The sequence below is a fragment of the Podarcis pityusensis genome (genome assembly GCF_964106645.2).
Source record: "Podarcis pityusensis genome assembly, chromosome: 6".
Lineage (NCBI taxonomy): Eukaryota > Metazoa > Chordata > Lepidosauria > Squamata > Lacertidae > Podarcis > Podarcis pityusensis.
This window is the reverse complement of record NC_138030.1, coordinates 28,163,404-28,184,010: the sequence shown is the minus strand read 5'-3', so window position 1 is coordinate 28,184,010 and position 20,607 is coordinate 28,163,404. Positions and strand designations below refer to the sequence as shown.

Sequence of the window (20,607 nt, the reverse complement as noted above, 5' to 3'; positions counted from 1 at the left end):
GCTTAAGTCACCCCGCTTCTAAGTATGCTGTGAGCCATTTATGCTTCCAGTCTGTTAAACTGTGCCCCAGGGCACCTTATGCATGCCTTGCAATGATTCAATTTAATGGGACATACTGATTTTGTTATCTTGTTTAACAACTGCAGAGACCCCATTGGCCTGGTCCTTTGTTATTAGCTCTTAAAGAAAGCTCTGGCCTGTTTAAATGAAATTTGGATATCACGGTTCTTCCTTATACCTGAAAATAGCCACTACACACCAGAATTTCAGAATCACTTGACTAGTTTATCCATGAAATCCCTTTCAAGTGCTGCCTGTTTGCAATTATTAACATCCTCACTACAACAGACATCATTATGTGTCCTCAGCAGCATTTACTTTCCAATACCACCAAGAGACATCCTGTATTAATGGTGGAGAAACTGCAATACATTTTATGGTCTCAATTGTCTTTCTAAATCCCATCCAGAAGAACCACCCAAAATGTTTTAAAAACCCTTGGAACAGTTCAAACATTTACAAAGGAGTATTAATATCTAATTGTTTTTTATGGAAGTTAATGCAGAAAAAAAGCTGTGGGACAATTTTAGGTTGCAAAGACAGAAAGTCATTCCCCCTAAAACTAGAACAAGCTGTTTATTTGTGTTTTAAGTGTTCAGTGTACTCTGTCATTAGTGGGTTTGGCATGAACAGAAGGAAGGAGAAAACAACACTTCTCACGATTAACAAGGGTTTCATATCCTTAAAAGTGATAACAGTATTTCCCTATTTCCCTTGTTAAGTCCAACTGTAACAATTTGACCCAGCAGGTTTCCTAACCCAACTGCAATAACCAAAGACTTTGGCTAGGCTCCCAAGTGTGTTGGGGTATCCTTAGTAAACATGCCGAACATAAGTTCTTAATTAGGAAGGACATGACAGTATTATAACCAGTCCTAATACAAAATGCTAGGGGATGGCCAAGTGGAAAGAGTTGACATTTGACCTCAACATGATTGGTTGCATCAGGGATGGGGAACCTCTGACCCTCCAGATATGGCTGGTATACAGCTCCCATCATTCCTCACTACTGGCCATGCTGGGTGGGGCTGATGAAGTCCAGAAGCATCTGGAGGGCCAAAGGTTCCCTTTGCCTGGCTTATATGAATGAGTAAAATCATTACCAAGCCAGTACACAGTAAAAGTTATTGCATAACATCAGATTTCAATGAAGAGAGCTTTCTTGACCATGAAAGATGTATTAAATTCATAGTGCTATGCCCCCTCCAGCTGCATTTTTTCTACCATTCTCCATTAACTAATGGGAAAATGTATTTGAACATTATCAAAGGGGATGGGAAGTTTTAGTGAAATTCTTATCAGTCGGGTTCTTTTTTATGCAGTTACCTTTTGAAGCAGCTAAGAGGTGTTTAAGAGTAGCCATTCTTTCATTCTGCAAATCATCTTCCCAGTGGAAGCGATCAAAGTGGTGTAGAATAATATAAAACAAGGTAAAATGCAAGAGAAGCAGAATATAAAAACTATAAAACTATCGCTACAATCATAGCGTTCATATTCCAGAAAGTGACTGGATCACACTTTCTCATCGGAATGAGTAGCAACTATAACCGTTTAGAGAAAAGATGTAAGTCTGGTTGCATTTTGAGACATCAGTGGGGTGGCAACCTGCGAAAGCAGCTTCCTACTCCTGCTGATCCTGGCCATTGAAAACCAAGACTGCTACTCATCCTGAGTTCTGTTTCTTAGTCACACTAGCATGTGACAGAATGTTGAGGAATGTTGAGGAAACTAAAAGAAATGGTAGAAAAGTGGAGTGTGGGGTGTTGACAGACTAATGTATGACTCTAATCAATTCTAGAGTCCTTAAAAGATGTATTGAAGTTCACGTTTCCACAGTGATTTTCTTTTCTGAAATAGACTACTCACTAGACCCAGATAAGCTTTAGTTTCAGTATGTGCCTTCCAATTGTGCCCTGACACCCACAGACAGCTCTGCAGTTGTGGTAACCAGCCATTAAACAGCAAATAGTGACTAAAAACCTGGAGATCACTTCTTCTTCTTCTTCTTCTTCTTCTTCTTCTTCTTCTTCGGCGATCACTCGTAGCCAAGTAAGATAGTCTTCCATAAACACGGTTTTAACAATGAGTCCGTAAGTGACTGTGGAGGCCAATTCTGGATCCACATGTCCTTCCACAGTGGGGGCATTGGTTTCTGGGCGGGAGTTGATCATGGTGTGGATTTGCCAAGCGTGCCTTCCTCTTAGCACGTTTCACCCTTGCGTCCTGAGTTTGAGTGTCTTCAAAGCCCATGACACCTTTGGTAAAAGCTGTTCTCCAACTGGAGCGCTCGCAGGCCAGTGTCTGTGTGTTCAGACCCAGAGACCTCCCCCCCCCTAAATAAATACACACTTGACTCAAATTTTAGTTTGGTTTTTGGCAGAATTTAGGCCACAACTTTATTGATTACAGAAGGTGAGTGGTTGCATAGGCTCTGGTTCGACTAGCTGCCTGCACCCTTGCAGGCAGCGCTGACCCAGGGCACCAGCATAGGTTAGCCAAGGGTGAACACCTGGGTAGGCGAAAAGCCAGGAACAGACTATGTTCACCACCCAGATGGCCCCCTGGACTTAGGCATGGGCACAACCCCCTCTTGGGGGTTGACCAAACCAGTTGAGTCCATGGATTCCTTTAACGGAATACCCTTCACATAGGGATGGCGAGACCATTCTCCCATCCCTATCACCTGAACCAGTGCCTATCCACAACCTTACAAGTTGTGACGATTTGCTATGCGGCAGGCGAAACCCAAATGGCAACAGCCAATCAGCCAAGTGGGGAAATTCCTCCTGTGCCCCTGTCCCAATGACACACAACGGCATAGCAAGGTCAATCGCAAAATACCCTAAATATAGGGAGAGGTGGGCAGGTGTTCCGAATGCACGAGTCGAAAGAGGAAGCTCTGGATCACGTGCATGGGTATATATATAGGTCCCTCGATCCATTTGAACTGCGCCCCATTGGCCAGATTGCACCCAACAACGAGAGACCTACCAATTGGGTGTTGTGGCTGTCCAATCTCACCCATCCACAACACAGGAGGTCGGTCTCCAGGTCTCACCGCAACATGTGCCCTCTTTTAGGGAGGACACAATTTCCCATTTGTCAGTGTTTATACTACATTTTTTAGATTTCCTTGAGACAGTCATCCTGACCTTTCTCCTCAAGGAGGACCGGAGCACAACCATTATGGCCAGTAGCCATGAGCCAGTGGGCTTTGTGTTCTAATGTTTACGAGGGGGGAGGACTTTCCCCCATACCATGCATAATTAAATCCATCGTGTCTCCCTTTAGTCACTCCCTCCCCCAAACCACAAACTCTCCAATACTGTGACCGCTTCCACTTTCTATCCCTCTCACTGCCCCACACAATATGTTATGTGGATTCAAGCATTTCCAAAATTTAATAATTACTAAGAATTACATATTCAGTGGATCCAGATGACATGGACCAAAAAAAAAAGAGTCAATGTTGAAAGTCTAGAAAGTGTTTGCAATTGTTTCCTGTCAACTCTGTATTATGACAGAGATCAGGAGAGTGTGATGTTTTCCAAATGTCAAGCTCCCCACAAAGTCCAAATCCTTTGAAATGCTATTAGGAGTATAAATGGCTTCCATTTTACTATGTCATAGTTGCAACGTCCTGCAGTGCCCCCCAGGTCCAGTGCCCAGTGCAGCAGAACTGGTCACATTGCCCTAAATCCATCTCTACCGCAGTCCATCCATTGGGTAAAGGCATGATTCACTGTGCACTGGATTCCATCATTAGCAAGAATTAACAGAGACAAGTAACACTGATAGTGACTGCCTCAGGGCAGTCAAGCGATATTGTCTTTTGTTGTGTTCCCACTACAAAAAAAATAATTAATTAAGGTTCACTAGCTAATTTAAAAAGAAGAAGAAGAAGGAAATCTTTAGAGAGCTAAATATTGGGGGGTAAAGGTAAAGGGACCCCTGACCATTAGGTCCAGTCGTGACCGACTCTGGGGTTGTAGCGCTCATCTCGCTTTATTGGCCGAGGGAGCCGGGGTACAGCTTCTGGGTCATGTCACCACTAAGCCGCTTCTGGCAAACCAGAGCAGCTCACGGAAACGCCATTTACCTTCCCACCAGAGCGGTACCTATTTATCTACTTGCACTTTGACATGCTTTCAAACTGCTAGGTTGGCAGGAGCAGGGACCGAGCAACGGGAGCTCACCCTGTCGCAGGGATTCAAACTGCCGACCTTCTGATCGGCAAGTCCTAGGCTCTGTGGTTTAACCCACAGCACCACCCGCATCCCAATTGGGGGGGGGACCCAAACCAAAACACAAAACCTTCCATTAGGGCAGTAGTGAGGAACTTTCTTCAGCCCAAGGGACACATTCCCACGTGTCAGTGGTGGGTAGAGACAGAGGCAAAAGTCAGCGTATAAATAAATGCAAATTTTAAAGGACTAAAGCAAATAAATGGTAGAAAATATAAAGCAGAGTCCTCTTGGCCAAATAATGCTGCAGGACGATTGCACAACAGGAGTGACACCAATGTCTGCATGTAACACCAGTGCTCAGAGAGCTGCACTAGTTGCCCATCTGCTACCAGCCAATTTCAAGGTGTTGCAATTAGCATACAAAACCCATAATAACTTGAGACCAGTTTACCTACAATATCACTTTACCCCACTTGTGGTCACTTGACTGCCTATTAATATCAAGCAGGTGCCTTCACTATATGTTTTACAGTATTGTACTTTGGTTTTGATTGGGCTTGATTTTGTTTTATCTTTTTGTAAACCACTTTGAGGTTTGTTTGGGTTTTCTTACAATCAAGTGGTGTATACATTTTATGAAATAAAATTAATAAATAAATTTAATTAATTAATTAATAATAGCTAATGGGTGCTTCAGAAGCTGATTGCATGTGCCCCCTGGCCTGAATTTCTCCTTCCTGTCTTGCTTCAGGTCTTTCTTTAATAGCCTAGCAAAAGTTGGAGAAGGTTATTTTAAACATTTTATTATCTCCGAGTATACCCAGTCCAGGTTTGTTTTGTCCCTCAGTCTTTCAATGAGCAATTTTAAACAAATATGCATTTAAATAAATTAATACTTCCAAACAATTGATCCTTACTGAAGGGGCCTCCACGCCGCAGATTTTGTAAGACTCTGTTTGCTAGGCATATTGTCTTCCTGTATCTTTTCTAATTCTGCTGAAAAGCAAAGTCTTACTCACTGAAAAGTCCTATATGCCAGAAAGTCATGTATGACAATCTAAAGGCAGAAAATGGTTCGTTGGCCTAAATCTAAACAGTGAATTTCTTGTGCAAACAGCGAAGTCTGTACATTGATTTACAAGGGACCGGAAATGAATCAGGAAGCCCTGTGAAATTCACTGCAAATTAGAACCAGGAAAGAGACGATAAACTATGCCATATTCCTTGAGTAGATGGAGTTTTGATCTGCCCTGCGACAGAGAAAGAAACTGAGATTATCTTGTGCTGGCATCCCCTCTCCTCTCAGATGAATTAGACTCTAGGGGAGTGTCAGAGAAGCCTGATGGATTCAATGTGCAGGCAGTATTTTGATTCTACTCATTTATTGTACTGGGCTTGATTCCCCCCCCCCAACATGCGCCCTTTCCCTCCTCCCTCCTCCCCCCATCTCCCCCCCTTTTCAATAGGCATTTGTGCCAAAAAAAAAAATCCCCTCTTGCTATGAACCTACAACTTCTTAAAGGGGAAAGCTAATCCAGATAACTAGGGAGAATCTGGAACTTTTTGTTTCCCAAGGTAGAATAAATAGAGGCACATTCTTTTCAGGTAGGAGCTGAAATCACATTTTTTCCCCTCAATAACAAATAAAATTCTGTTTCTCTCATGTACCCTTTACTAACATCTCCATGCCTTTTTTCTGTCCCGCTCGGATTTGTACTGCTTTACTTCTCGAGGTTTCAAATGCACCTCTTTCCTATGGCTTTCTGCTTCTATAGTTGCAAATGTGCTTTGTCAGACTCATCTAAGAATTGCAAACTGGCTGCAATAGGTGGGTGTGAAAATTCAGTGTTATGCTCATGCAGCATACTAGTAAGTCTCCCCCCCCCCCTTTCAGGGTCAAACTTCTTGCAAAGAATGACACTCCCAACACCTTTGAGTAGTCATGTATTTATACTGTTATGGTTGTTGACTGACTTACCACCCTACTGTTCACAGATAGTTTTCAGTTTGAATTTGTGAGAGTTAGAGGGGAGGTGAGTGAGTGGACAATGCTAAAGCCCTATGAAGCTGTGGGGCTGCCTGTCTGTAGGAATCTGCTGACTGTGGAGGGAAGGTCTATTTCTTCTAAGATGCTCTGCTCTGCAAAGACACCCTAAGGCTCTCATCAAAAGTAAATTAAATGCTGCTCTGTAGCACTGTTGCTTGAATTTTCGAAGCGCCTAATTATGCTTTCAAGTACCTTTATTGGCTTAGAGAGGTTTGGCTACTGTTCTATGCTTTTTTCTTGTTGTGATAGCTTTTTAAATGCATACATTTGCTCCTGTTATTTTTGTCTATAGTTCTGTGCATCTGTAACATGCTCCGTTATTACATTTACCGAACAAGAATACACTATAGCTGACTTGGGAGGAACAGATCCTCTTTTTAATCCCAACAATGCTTTTGATATTAATTTAAATGAATACTGTATTTTTTTTCTCTCATTCATGTTTGAATTTGCATGAATTAAGTTATAATGTATTTTCAAATGCTTTGTTTTAGGAGTAACCCAGTGGCTTTCTATATACAATTTTAATACAATAATGTGCATCTTTGTAAGAATTTGATTCTAAAACTTATTTACTTGGAAGAAGCTTTCATTGATTTCAACTGAATTTACTTACAAGTCAGGGTGCATAACATTTCAACTTACAATAAAAAAAGCATGGAGATAAGGCATTAAATTGTTGTACGTGTAGATTTTTTTTTAAACCACATGTTTTTTTAATTTGTTTAAAGATTTTCAGAAATAGCTCATTGAAGTGTGTGGCATAAATGTGCTTTGAAACTGTGATTATTTTCCACAAAGAATGTGCTAGGTTATAGGTTTATCAGCAATGTCTGAACAATGGAAATGTTTACCATATGGAAAATAAAAATATTTCTCCTTGTAGGCATATTTCAATTCATAGCAAGAAAGAATTGTATCTGTTCCTCCCAATAAAATTATTATAGAACTTGCACATATATCATTCAAATGCTGATTATTATGAATGATGATCTCCGAGATATTTAAAATTCTCCTTGTCATAGAAAAGTGCTCAGAACCAATCAGAGAGACAATGAGTCTAGCTAATCCTGAAGATTTTATAGCAACCTGGTATGCTTTTCAAGCTTGCACAGAACAAATAAGGCAATTACCAGTAAATTTCAAACTTTTAGTTCTGTAACTATTACTTATTGAACTTTTAACACATCAGGACTTGATCCTAAATTGACATGGTGTAAAAAAAAAAAAAAAGAATTAAGTACATTTCAAATTAATTTTAAATATTATAACGAATTGCATTTATTTTCATTACAGTATGTTAAATTCTGGTGTTCATTTAATTTATAATTGTATTTTTTATATGTGGAGATTAATAAGAACAAACTTATAAAAACAAATGTGTAATACAACCCTGTGCATTTTTAACCAGCCGTCCCACTGTGTTCAATAGGGCTTGTGGTCAGGAAAGTATGAATAGGATTTCAGGGTTAAAATAGTTTTACATGATGATAAATAACATCAAATGAACACAAGTACTGTGGTCCATAGCTTCTTGTGTAAATGATGCTATTTAAAAGCCATGTTTACAGATTCTGGTGACACTCAAATACAGTTGCTAGAATCAACAGGAAGGCATAAAACTGTTTTAATATTCCCTCTGTGTTGAAGTATGCCACACAAAAGTGAGTACCATGTCCTAAATTGTACAGGAGTGTTTGTGTTTATCTTTCCAAGATCTTAAAACATTTTATATACAAGCTACTGTACATTTCTCATAAAAATGCATTAGAAAGAAACCAAAGCCTTTTCTTTCAAATTAACAAAATGACTGTCCTGTACTTCTGCATTTTCTAATTTTTTTTAAATCCCACATACAAAATAAAATACATAGAGCAATCAAAACATTGTGTGCCTGGCACAGATCAAAATTATTTCAGTATTTTAAAAATAATGATAATTTATGTTAATAAAAAACTTATGCGAAATTTTAGTTCTACCCCCGCCTGCCAGCTATAAGCCCAAAGAATTTCACCAGGTTTACATATGGTAATTTAAGACCCTAGGGTGATCTTCCCTTAATCCGGCCTAAACCATAGATTAGACCCACTGAAATAAATGGATTTAAGTTAGTTATGCTTTAACAAGTCCATTTATTTCAGTTGTACTGATACTGAAAGAGAAGCCAAAGCTTTTGTTGCAATACTATTTCTATTTTTATTTAAGTTAGAATGAATGTGCGATTCTAAGAAAGAATCAAGGAACTAAAATTATTTTGTAGACTGCATACTGTTTTTTGAAAAGGCAAATGGATTCACAGTAATTGATAAACAAGGTTCTCATATAGGTTTTAATGTAATGTTCATCATACTCTTCCATATGTTAATTTTATTTGAGTGGGAAGCTATTTTTTCTTGTTTCCTCTGCATTTTACAAAATAATAATTTTTGTAGAAGAAGAAAATTATGTTCTACTGGAACACAGATGAAATTCTGACATGGTGTTTCATGGAACTATTAGCCATAGCTGTTTTTATATTCTGTTTATATTGCAATGTTATCATTTAGAAAACCTATGCCCAGTGCTTTTTTTCTGAGGGTACGCAGGGGTACACATACCTCTAAACATTTTGTGACTCTAACATGAGAAGAAACTTAAAATTTTAAAAATTTTAGTTTCTTCTCTAGCATGGTGAATCATCAATTCCATTGCTACCCCCAATGGTGGCCTCATTTCCTGTCATGGTGTTCCTGTCAATGGTGATTTTCTTGAGTCAAAATGAGAGTACACCTAAACATTTTTTTAAAGAAAAAATCACTGCTTATGCCCCATGCTTCTAATGTATTTGGAACCCACAGAGTAGCATAGAACTTTTTAAGAATAACTACACTCTCGTTCTTTTTCTTTTTTTAAGGATAGCATTTTTAAAATGCAGCTTTTTATGCAACTCAAGGACCAAATGACACATGTCATAGATGTTCCTGATGATATCTCCAGACTTTTTCTCAAGAGCAGCTATAGGGAAAGGGGGATAAATTTGATCATAGCAGTAGCACTAGGTCAGGGGTCTGCAAACATTTTCATCAGGGGGCCGGTCCAGTGTCCCTCAGACCTTGTGGGGGCCGGACTATATTTTGAAAAATAATAATGAATGAATTCCTATGCCCCACAAATAACCCAGAGATGCTTTTTAAATAAAAACACACATTCGACTCATGTAAAAACACCAGGCTGGCCCCACAAATAACCCAGAGATGCATTTTAAATAAAAGGACACATTCTATTCATGTATGATTCCAGGACCGTCCACGGGCCAGATTTAGAAGGCGACTGGGCCAGATCTGGCCCCCAGGCCTTAGTCTGCCTACCCATGCACTAGATGAAGAGGTAATCTTTCCCCTATACTGTTACCCCAAACAAAACCTGTGCCGTTAGCCTTTGGTAATACAGGGACCCAGATTTAGCTGCCACACAGGTCCTTTGATTTAGATCAGGGAAATAGCATGGGGTAATCAGTTGGTAGGCTCTTTCCCAATGGTACCACTTCCATCAAATTTTGTTCCTGCACCATAGCTTTAAAAACCAAACCAAACAAACACCTGGAGAGTCCATTATAGCTTGGACCTTAGTTGAACAAAGACACAGAGACCTCACCGCTGTCAAAGAGCTGTATCAGCACTCCCGCCAGAAAAAAGTACTTTGTGCCTTTGTGCCACAGTGCGAGAGAGATGGGAAGACTCTGGCATTCTGTACATTTTTCAGACTGGGCTGAAATTTTCGTTGTGGTTGGCTAACTATACACGGAATATATACAGAGCAATAAAGACCGGTGTGCAATTTATTTTAGAGACTTGGTTAGTAACATTTCAAAGTCAAACTATGTATTTTGGGTTTCACATTAACAACTTTCTTGTAGAATTGTTTAATAAGTGGATGTAATTTTACGTAATATTGCCCAGGTCATGCAAACATACAAACTAATGTCATTTTTGAAGCTCCCTATATATGTTCTCAGAACAGATCTGCCTCATCAAGGGAAAAGAAAGTATGATGAAATTGAGAATATTAGTACTGATGTTTTAAAGAGGAGCATACAGCTGTTTCTCCTGTTTTTCAGAAGTGGCAAATTTGATTTATAGAATCAAAGATCTGAGTTATTTGTGCAGAACGTTTCTTTTCTCCTTATATGTTCTGTGTTCCTAGACTTTGTATGTAATGATAACTGTGATGTTAGAGAGAATTTAGCTTTTTGGTAATTGCTAAATAAATATCAGATGGAGAGCAATTTTGTTTTCTCACCTACCAAAATTCTGTAACACAATATACACATAACTGAAGGAGATTTGTGAAAGCTTTAAACCACCACCACCACCCCCAAAAAACCACAAGCCCCATTTAAGTATACAAGTGCATGGGGTCTGTGATCATAAATAATTGTTTCTAGTTCAGAATCTTGACGTTTACAGCTTTCCCCAGTGAGGATCCATTTCACTTTTTGCTAGAAAAGCTCAGAACTGTATCTATAAATCTCTTGTGTTCTTTTGAAACTGTATCCATTAACATTTTCACATTCACTGGAAGGCAAGAAAAGCCCTGCTGGGTTAAATCAAAGGCCTATCCGGTCCAACATTCTGTTCCCTCAAAAGCCAACCAGATGCCCAAAGGAAGCCCACAAGGAAGATATGAGTGTAATGGATGTAGGTCCCTCCTGAACTGGGTCATGGGATTGGTATACTGGTATTGTATTAAGTGGATCCAGTCCTACTGTTGTAAGCCAAAAATGGCTTATCTCCTGAGTTTATGCCAATAAAAACTCAGAAACGTGAGGAGTTAGGAGTCCAACGTTTATTGCAAAAGCAATAGGTTACAGCAGGATTGTTCCGCAAAACTGCAACCACGCCCAGTGGTTCAGGCAGTGGTATTTATAAAGTTTCAAACAAAGCATTTCAATTTTCACCAATCATGTACATCATGACCTCATTTAAACATGTGCAATAAGCACTGGCAATTTTGCTGATTCAGTGTGGTTTCTTACTGGATCTGTTACATTGTGTTAGTATGCATGTTGGGAACCTGTGTTACATGTAGCCATTTGCACCATGTAGCAACTTATGTTCTAAAGGTAAAGGGACCCCTGACCGTTAGGTCCAGTCGTGACCGACTCTGGGGTTGTGGCACTCATCTTGCTTTATTGGCCGAGGGAGCCGGCGTACAGCTTCCGGGTCATGTGGCCAGCATGACTAATCCGCTTCTGGCGAACCAGAGCAGCGCACAGAAACGCTGTTTACCTTCCCGCCGGAGCGGTACCTATTGATCTACTTGCACTTTGACGTGCTTTCAAACTGCTAGGTTGGCAGGAGCAGGGACCGAGCAACAGGAGCTCACCCCGTCACGGGGATTCTAACTGCCGACCTTCTGATCAGCAAGTCCTAGCCTCTGTGGTTTAACCCACAGCGCCACCCACGTCCCACTTATGTTCTAGCTTTGAGCTATATCTTTGTGATTCACGTTTTTGCTGTATTTCTGCCCCAGTTGGGGGGGAGGCAACTTGCAAAATCATCCACTACCTATGGGGCCGAGTCTGGACAATAACCAACACTAACCACAAACTGCAGCCAAGGTTTGTTAATGCATGTCGTGGGAACAAGACCATTATATACTTTCATTTCTAAAAAGGCTTTTTACTTCAACAAAGGCTCAACTTAACAGTCATTGGGTAAGAGAAGTGGTCTTTTTATGGATCCGTAACTAGTTAAAGAACAGGAAGTGGATGATGGTAATAATTATACCATCTTTGCAGTGGAGGATACAGCAGGGTCCCAGAAACATCCGTATTGGGACTGGTGCTATTGATGTATTCAAAAGTGATCTATAGTAACAGATGTGCTGTGAGGTGGCTAAGTTTCCAAATTATGCTTCCAAATTATTCACGGTAAAGAAAAAGAACCTCTTCAAACCGGAAAACAAAAATAAACAAAACAAAGCAGGGGGAAAAAATGGTAAATCAGATTCAATGTTAATGAAACAGATGAGGGTAAAAATTCCTCACTTCACATTGACACTGATGTTGCTTAATTCGGCAGTGACTAAACAGGAAAGAGAATAGCTTGGTGGGAAGAACAGCTCTGTGTGTGGCAGGACAGCATTGAAAAGGGAAATTTCCATTTGGGGGATTATTAGGAAATAGAGCAAAAATAAAATAGTATTGTGATCCCTTTATGGTCTATGGTTCAGCTGCATTTGGAATAATGTGAATACAGTTCTGGTTGCTCCATCTATAAAAAGGAAAAGTTGGAATAGGTGCAGAAAAGAACAGTCAAAATGATTAAGTGGTCAGAACAATTTCCATACAAGGAAAGGCTAAGTCAGGCTTTGCCAACCTGGTGCCCTCCAGATGTTGTTGAAATACACCTCCCATCATTCCCAGCCAGCACCAAGTTGGTGAATATTGAACTAAAGTTTGGAGGCTTTTTAGTGTAGAAGACAAACAACTAAAGAGGGGCATTACAAAATGTGGATAAAAAGTTTGGCCTGCTTTTTCAGGGCTCTCAGTTGTGTAACAACAGCCCCTATACTAGCCTAAAAATGGATGTGCACAGGGTGGGGCCTGCCACTGCCATCCTACTGCCCAGTGCTTTGTTTCTAGGGGGGGAAAGGTGCCAGTACTCTGGGCAGTTGCCTTGGACACAAAAATTCCTTGGGGCCAGGAAAAACAATTACATGTAAAACAATTGCATGTTTTACTGGAACATCATTAAGATCTTGGTACAGTGGTGCCTCGCAAGACGAAATTAATTCATTCCGTGAGTTTTGTTGTCTTGCGATTTTTTTCGTCTTGCAAAGCACGGTGTCGGGAAAGTTTTGGAAAAGCTTCAAAAATCACCAAAGTCTTTAAAAACCTCAAAAAAGGCTACCACACCGCGTTCTATGAGTTGCTCCTCGAAGTCAAGTCGCAACTGTATTAACGGTGTTAAGAAAAAGGAAACAAACTTGCAAGACGTTTCCGTCTTGCGAAGCAAGCCCATAGGGAAAATCGTCTTGCGAAGCAGCTCAAAAAACAAAAAACCCTTTCGTCTAGCGAGTTTTTTGTCTTGCGAGGCATTCGTCTTGCGAGGTACCACTGTATATCATTACTGCATAATCAATTGACTTGCTACAACACTATACCTTTTCCTGTACTCTCAGTACCTGACTGTGTACCACAGGGTCAAACTGTCCAACATTCTGCTGGGGCACAGGCTTGCGCCTCCTTCCCCAAGCCCAGCTTAAAAGAAGAAGGTGCAATGCTTTGACAGGATCAAAGAGCCCTCCCGCCTTCTTCCCCACACCCCAAAAAGGTGGTGGTACTCTGTACTGTCACATACTGCCAGAAAAAAGCACTGCTGCTGCCTCTTATGTGTTCAGTTTACAATGCTTGAATATGTAAAAGGGCCACAAACAAATACATTGGTGAAGAGGCGGCACGTGGACAGCTACAGAAGCCAATGCTTCTAGAAGTCATCTTCTGTTCTAGATGTCACAGTGTGATGCCCGAAATTTAAAGCACCAGCTGGTAAGCCCAGTTTGTTCAAAGGCTTTCTAGAAGGAGTAGAGATCTGGGACTCAGCTACATTAGTCAAAAAACAGCGTTTTAAATGCGTTTTAGATTTTTTTCATTTTTAAAGACTCTCCCTCCCCACGTTTCCAATAGAAAATCTGATTGGGGGGTATGTGAAAAAAAATTCTCTTTTATAATACAAAATGTTTTTTTAAATCACAATTTTCTATCTAAGATGGTCTACAACATTCAAGAATGATAATTCTGACATATAAAACAGCCATAATCAAGGTATGTCCCTGCACTTAGTGAGGGATGGCATCTTAATGAGGCCCATACAGGACATTTGTTGCTTATGTATTGCATCTCAATTTCCCCAAAAACCTCCTTTTTACCAGGGAGGGGAGAGGAAAAAATGTTTATTCCCTACAGCCTCAAAATGTCCAGAAATCTGACATCTCTAAGATGGAGGTGCTTTTGGTTAATGGCACTGAAACCTTCAAACCATGTGGCAGCTCCTACTTCACTAAGAAGCTCTGGTCCTGATTTCTGTCTGTGACAGAGTGATAAAACTAAAAAGGAATTATGTCAGTTTTGGAAGGAGTGAAGTGTGAAGTTCCAGGGCTGCTAAATCCCATCAACTAATGGCTGCAGCATATGTCTTTATTGCAGTTTGTTGACTGACATTCATGCATTAGGCATGGATGCCTGCAAGGGAAAGTCTACAAATGTAGACCTGTATTGTTGTGCATTGTAGATCAGGAGGATCCCAGGGCCCAAACATGAGACCAAGGGGTGGCCCCCCAGTGATGTAATTAAGCATGGCACACCAAGCATTAACCACAGTTGCCGAGAGCATGTCATTCAAGTAAAAAACCAAAGTCTAACAAATGAGCAAATATGTCACTGGTTGTAAATTAAGATAGAAACCATAGCTAAAGCCATTGCTCCTGTGCTTGCTGTGAACTGCTCTTGTGAACAGCCAGTGTAAATGACACAACTGCCAGTCAGTACGGTATGCATTTAATTTCCTTCTAATCTCACGATCTACAGCTGCCCTGTCCCCCAAGACAGCACTTTCCAAACATCTGCTTTATACACAGGCACAATATACCTCTGTGTTTCAGACATGTGGGAGTGGGGAACTACTAGGTTATCATTAGCACATGCCCATTTTATGAATTAATGTAGCTGTGAATCAATATAGCTTCTGTCGATCAATATATCAATTCAGATTTTAGCTTGGAAAGCAAAATCTGCCATTTTTCTTAAACACCTCCCCTTCCACACTCCATTCTTTCCAATATCCAAATGGATTTCTTGTGCACACTCCTAGGGTTCCCAAGTGGATTATTGGGAGGGGCTGCCCTTGAGGTGGAAAGAGGGGAGGGAACACACTGGAATGGGGCAAACACACTAGAATGAGATTGGGATCTTGGCAGCTTTTTCTGTTCCTCTGTCTCCAAGGCAGCCCCCACCCCACCTACTTCTCCCTGAAATGATCTATCAAGTCTCTACTCCACTTCGAATGAAAATAAATAATAAATACCTCCTCCTCCACTCCAGCTTTTCAGCACTAGTCTCCCTCAGTCGGTATTCGGCCTCACCTCCTCAAACTTGCTCAGGAAGAACAAAGGGCCATCCATGAGTTGCTGTGGGTGGCAGAAGCAGCAGGACTTGGTTCCTGCTCCTGCTCCTGCTCCTGCTCCTGCCGTGCTCTGCTCACTTTGCAGCCCCACACCTTGTGCCAGGGGTGCATGCGTACTCATAACCTGGACCCTTGAGCACAGCCCAGTCCTTTGTCGTCCTCTGTGCTCCTTCCCACCACTGAGGCCTGGAGACAGAGGTTAATTGGGACAGTAGAGAAGGGCAGACACACACGCCCCAGAGGATCTACGCAATCATTTGTAGAGATGGAGGTTAATTGGGACGGGGAGGGGAGGAAAGGGCAGACCCCTTCCCCTGAAAGTATATGCAATATTTTTCAGCCAGTTCCTGCTGGCCTGAAGCTTCCAAGCTGTATGTAGTCTTCTTGATTAATTGTTGTTGTTGTTGTTGCCACTTTCGTCCACCTGGAGATTCAAGCCCTTCACCTGCCACCTGGGGTGTGGCGTTAGGCAAACCTGGAGACACCAGGTCAGCCTGCCTGTCTGGTAATTCTAGTGCATTGATTTCCATTAGGAATAGGGCCTTTATGGTAGTGGCACTCCATTAAGGCATTAGCTTTCCATGTATTTTCCAAACTCCTACAATCAGGTTCACAGAATGCACATACAGCCTATATCCATACAGGTCTATGCAAGTAGGCCAGCAGTTAACCTATTACATACAAACCAAGGATTTGTGTTTTGTTTTGTTTTGTTTTGTTTTGTTTTGTTTTGTTTTGTTTTGTTTTGTTTTGTTTTGTTTTGTTTTGTTTTGTTTTACTGCAGCTATAACGTTTGCCTGAACTACTTTATATCAATACTGCACATATTAAAACCTAAAAATAACCATCCATTAATAATTCCTGAAAACTATTATGTGGTTCAATTGTTGGTGACTGTTAGCAGTTTTTGATCCCTTTAATTCTTTCAGTCATATTTATTCCATAAACATTTTGCACTTTTCCTATGAAATTATGCCATCCAGATACACAATATTTTTATTGCACTTACAATTGGATTTTCTTTGAGATATTTCTCTGTGATTTTGTATGTGTTTGCATACTTTCAATAACTGGAATATGTAGGGAAGGGGTTGATGTGGGGACCCAACTTGGACTTAAACAATTCTAAGCCTTTTGATGATTTTCCACATTGCATCTCCCATGAAACTGAGCAATGTGTAATTATAGTAACACAACATGTGTTAATATTTTGTGAGCATGATCTGTTTTGGTTCTCCAATTTTGAACTCTCACTCTCATAGCATATATGTAACAGAATAAAAGATGCCTGAATTAAATATATGGAGGGAAACATCTCAAGCAATTCTTCACTTCTGGAAAAGGTTAACATATTCAACCCTTTAAATTGCTAAAAACTATTCCATTAACTAATTTTGGCTGCTGCCCAAACTTGCAGAATTGGTGTATTCTTCCTTGTAGAAACCAGATATTTTGTTCAGTTTAGCCTGATGCTGCAAGCCTATACTTACTTAGAACTGAGTCAGCTCCTTTGACTCCAATGGGACATACAGAACAAGCCCATTGTGTCTATTCAGCAGTGAATCGGATTGAGTTCAATGGGATTTACTTCCTGGTATTTAAAGGATTGCAACATGCACCAATAAACCTGTTTGTCACTCATTCCCTCTTCTAGGAGCTATGGGATCTGCAGTTTGGATGAAAGGGATCTCAGGATTTCTGAGAATTCCTCACCAAACCACAATTCCTAGAATTTTTTAGGGGGGAGCCATGTCAGTTACAGAATTTAATCCAAATTTGCAACATCGACTGGAGATGTTTCTGCAGCGCAAATGTAGTGGCAGAGTGGTAGTATAGGCAACTGGTTCTGAGCCTGTGCAATTAGCAATGAGAAATTACCATCCCAGGACTCTTTTTAAAATGAATGCATTCATGAAACATGCCTTTTTTCAAATGTAAGTATAACTTGTGAGAATACATCTGGGGTTTCCTTTTAAAGAAAAGATGTTCTTCTGCTGACTGACTTATACTGAATCAGACCATTGGTCCATCCAGTTTTGTATTGGCAGGTTTTAGGCAACAATTCCAAGGTCTTAGGCAGGGAGATATCAGGGACCTTCTGAATGCAAAACAGATGCTCTACTCCCAGGCAAGAATGTGTAGGATTGATCGTTTTATCTGGATGGAGTTTCCTGTGGCGGCATGTTCTTGTTTACAATAATGAAGTCATTGTGCAGCTTCCTGACCATTGAGTCTTCTAAGCCTTTGTGACAGAAAGGATTTTTTTTTGATGGAGGAGCATTCTGTCATATAAGCCTCACCTTGTGGGACTTCTCACCACCTCACAGAACTAAGCCTTTGTGACAAGCCAGTAATCAAACCCAAGATCACAGCTTGTCTAACAGACAACTATTTTAGGCAGTCATGGCCTCACAATTAACCTTGCTCTTTATGGACCCTCTCTGCACTCCAGGCTAAGCATTTAAGACCCACACAGCTGTGCCTCACGTGAAGTATGGCTCTCGGTATATCACTGAAATGGTGCTTCTTCAATAAGGGAGTTTATTTAAAACAGAAAGATCTTGGAAGGCTTTGCAGAGCAGTGCAAATGACCAATTCATACCACTGAGCTACACTGCTGTGAGTGTAGATTGAAGCAATTAGTATGGAATTTAGCATGTTGGTCATGTGATCACTCCAGCACATCTTGAAAGTAAAATTCAGCACATGAAAGCAATCCAGCCCAACACCTGCCTCAGCACATAGTACAGCAATAACATTAAAATTGTGTGTTTTAAAAATAAATAAATAAATTTCCCTGCAGCACCTTTGTGTCTTCAATATGTAGACATCTTGCAGGAGAAGCTTTCCCTAACACAAAGGTGGGGAACCTGTGACCCTCCCAACGTTGCTGGACTACAACTCCCATCATCCCTGACCCTTGACCATGCTGGCTGGGTCAGATGGGTGCTGGAGTTCAAAAACATTAGAAAGGTCACATGTTTCCCAGCCCTAACATGAGGCAGCATTGAGAACAGCTTCATTGACTGACTTTTCCTGTTTCATGTAGCGGTTAAAGTACAAAAGCACACATACCTTGTGACAGCTACATGGCAGACATTTCTGAAATTAAAGTGGTATTTCCCCCCCATCATCAAATCTATTTGATGGAGAAGCACTTTACATGTTTGCCTGTCATACATCTGTGAAAGGTGTGAGGTGGCATGCATGATGCACATTGTCAACGCTTAACAATTTCACTCTCTGAATAGGATTGAAAGATTTCCTCTGCCTTCAACGACTTCACATCACACAGGTGCTTGCGGGAGCTGCCTGGACAGAGGCCACAGACCTTTCCACACTTACCTTTTATAGTGGTGTTGTTGCTGTTTGATCTGATGTTTTAAAGAGTGAATTTGGGGCTGAGTGTCTGCACCTTTGGTCACACGTTGCGACTGCTTTTCTCTCTTCCACACTACTGGCAACCCTGCACAGATTGGGACCTCAGTACCTAACAGAATACTTCCTCCTATATTCACCTAGGCATACCTTTAGGTCATCAACAGGCACCCTTTTCAGTGTGCACCCTCCTATTATTATTATTATTATTATTATTATTATTATTATTAGCTTGTTACTTAAGGTCTCCAAGCAACTTGCATTAAAAATATAAGTACATTAAACTATTGGAGGGGGGAGAAGAAGAAACATGCAAAACATTAACATTTTTATAACTACTGTTTGGAGGATGGCAGGGCTTTTTTTGTTGTAGCCCCCTAGCTGTGACATGTTCTTCCTAGCAACTCATGCCTGGTGCCCACATTGTAATCTTTTTCAGATGAGGACTTTTCTTTTCTCTCAGTTCTGATTTTAAGACCCCGCAGCATGGTTGGCAGTTTGGTTCTATGCTGCTGTATGTACTTCTTTGGGGGCTGATTTTGTATTTGGTTTTTCAGGCTGCTTGTCTTTAACCTTATTGTGGTTTTGGTGTAGTGTGCAGTGTATTATAGTCTGGTTTTATTGCAGCATGTTTTTATATTTTATTCTTTTTATTCTTTATTATGCCTGGATAATTTATTTTATGGGGTGCCTCATAAATATAATAATTAGATAAATGTACCTCTTCTGTGTTTATTTTATGCTGCAAGTCCACCTGGAAGTGCTTTGCCATAAGTGGCAGGATATAAATAGAATAATAATAATAGTAACAGTAATAGTAATAGATCTTGCCAAAACTGCAAGACACTGGGGTCAATTTCTAACATACACGGTGCATACACCAGGAAGGAAGGAAGCTGTCAGCAAATATCAATAAAGATACTGGCTCAGATCCTAAGATGTTAACTTAAGGCAAAACATGGAAGGAACGTCTCCCATACCTCACTTCCCTCTGCCTCCATCTGAGTAAAAGCCATACCTCAGTGGTGGAGCATCTGTTTTGCATGCAGAAGGTTAGAGGTTCAATTTCCATCACTTCAAGGTAGGGCTGGGAATGCTCCATCTGAAACCCAGGAGAGCTAATTTCAATCAATGCAGGCAATATGGAGCTAGAGGGATCAATGGCCTCAATATAAGGTAGCACCCTATGTCCTAATTAGGGTTGCCATAATTTGAAAAGCAAAAAAGAGGACACATCTGCCGACTTCTACTTTTAACTATGGATCGCTATGACAACTCTACCCAGGAAAAAGAGGACACATGGCAACACTACATGGTACTCATGAGATGGTTTGTAGGAGGTGCAGGTGACTGCTGAGGTGGAAGAGATGAGAAACTTGAAGGAAGAGAGGGAATATTGTTGCATCAGGCAAGCAGAAATCCTTGCATTGATGGAGTAATCTGCTTAGCAATATATATACACACACACACACACACACACACACACATATATTTGAGTTAAATATTTCCTCCCTTAATATTTAACTCATATTTTTGTTTGTGTGTTTTGAAATGGTTTTGAAATGGTTATAAGTGATAGAATATATTTTAAATGTTTACATATATTCTAAAAGGAGAAATATATATGCCCTGATGCTTATAAAATTATTAGTCTTTTTGTTCTTAATTTGCACCTGGAACCAATTCTCTGAGCACTGCTGTTTCGTAGTTTCAGTTCTGCACGAAGACCTGTAAATACTTCCAAATGTTTGCTCTTTTCCTGAGTGTTTGT

The 20,607-nt window shown here is 40.5% G+C and overlaps 1 protein-coding gene and 1 long non-coding RNA gene across 4 annotated transcripts in view; one reads left to right on the top strand and one right to left on the bottom strand.

Moving 5' to 3' along the window:
- The window catches only part of ASIP (agouti signaling protein), an 85,784-nt gene that overhangs the window by 7,803 nt on the left and 57,374 nt on the right, over positions 1–20,607 (top strand). The window contains exon 1 of one of the 2 annotated variants that reach the window (XM_081009625.1): positions 5,710–5,852. The exons of the other annotated variant lie outside the window; for it this stretch is intronic. The gene's annotated coding sequence lies outside the window, so the exon portion shown is untranslated. Of the gene's footprint in view, positions 1–5,709; positions 5,853–20,607 lie in introns of those variants that run through there. 2 annotated transcript variants of the gene reach the window in all.
- Positions 16,260–20,607, bottom strand: part of LOC308479177 — a 59,136-nt gene continuing 54,788 nt past the window's right edge. For both annotated transcript variants that reach the window (XR_013987528.1, XR_013987529.1), the window contains one exon: positions 16,260–19,938. This is a non-coding gene — a long non-coding RNA (uncharacterized lncRNA). The remainder of the gene's footprint in view (positions 19,939–20,607) is intronic.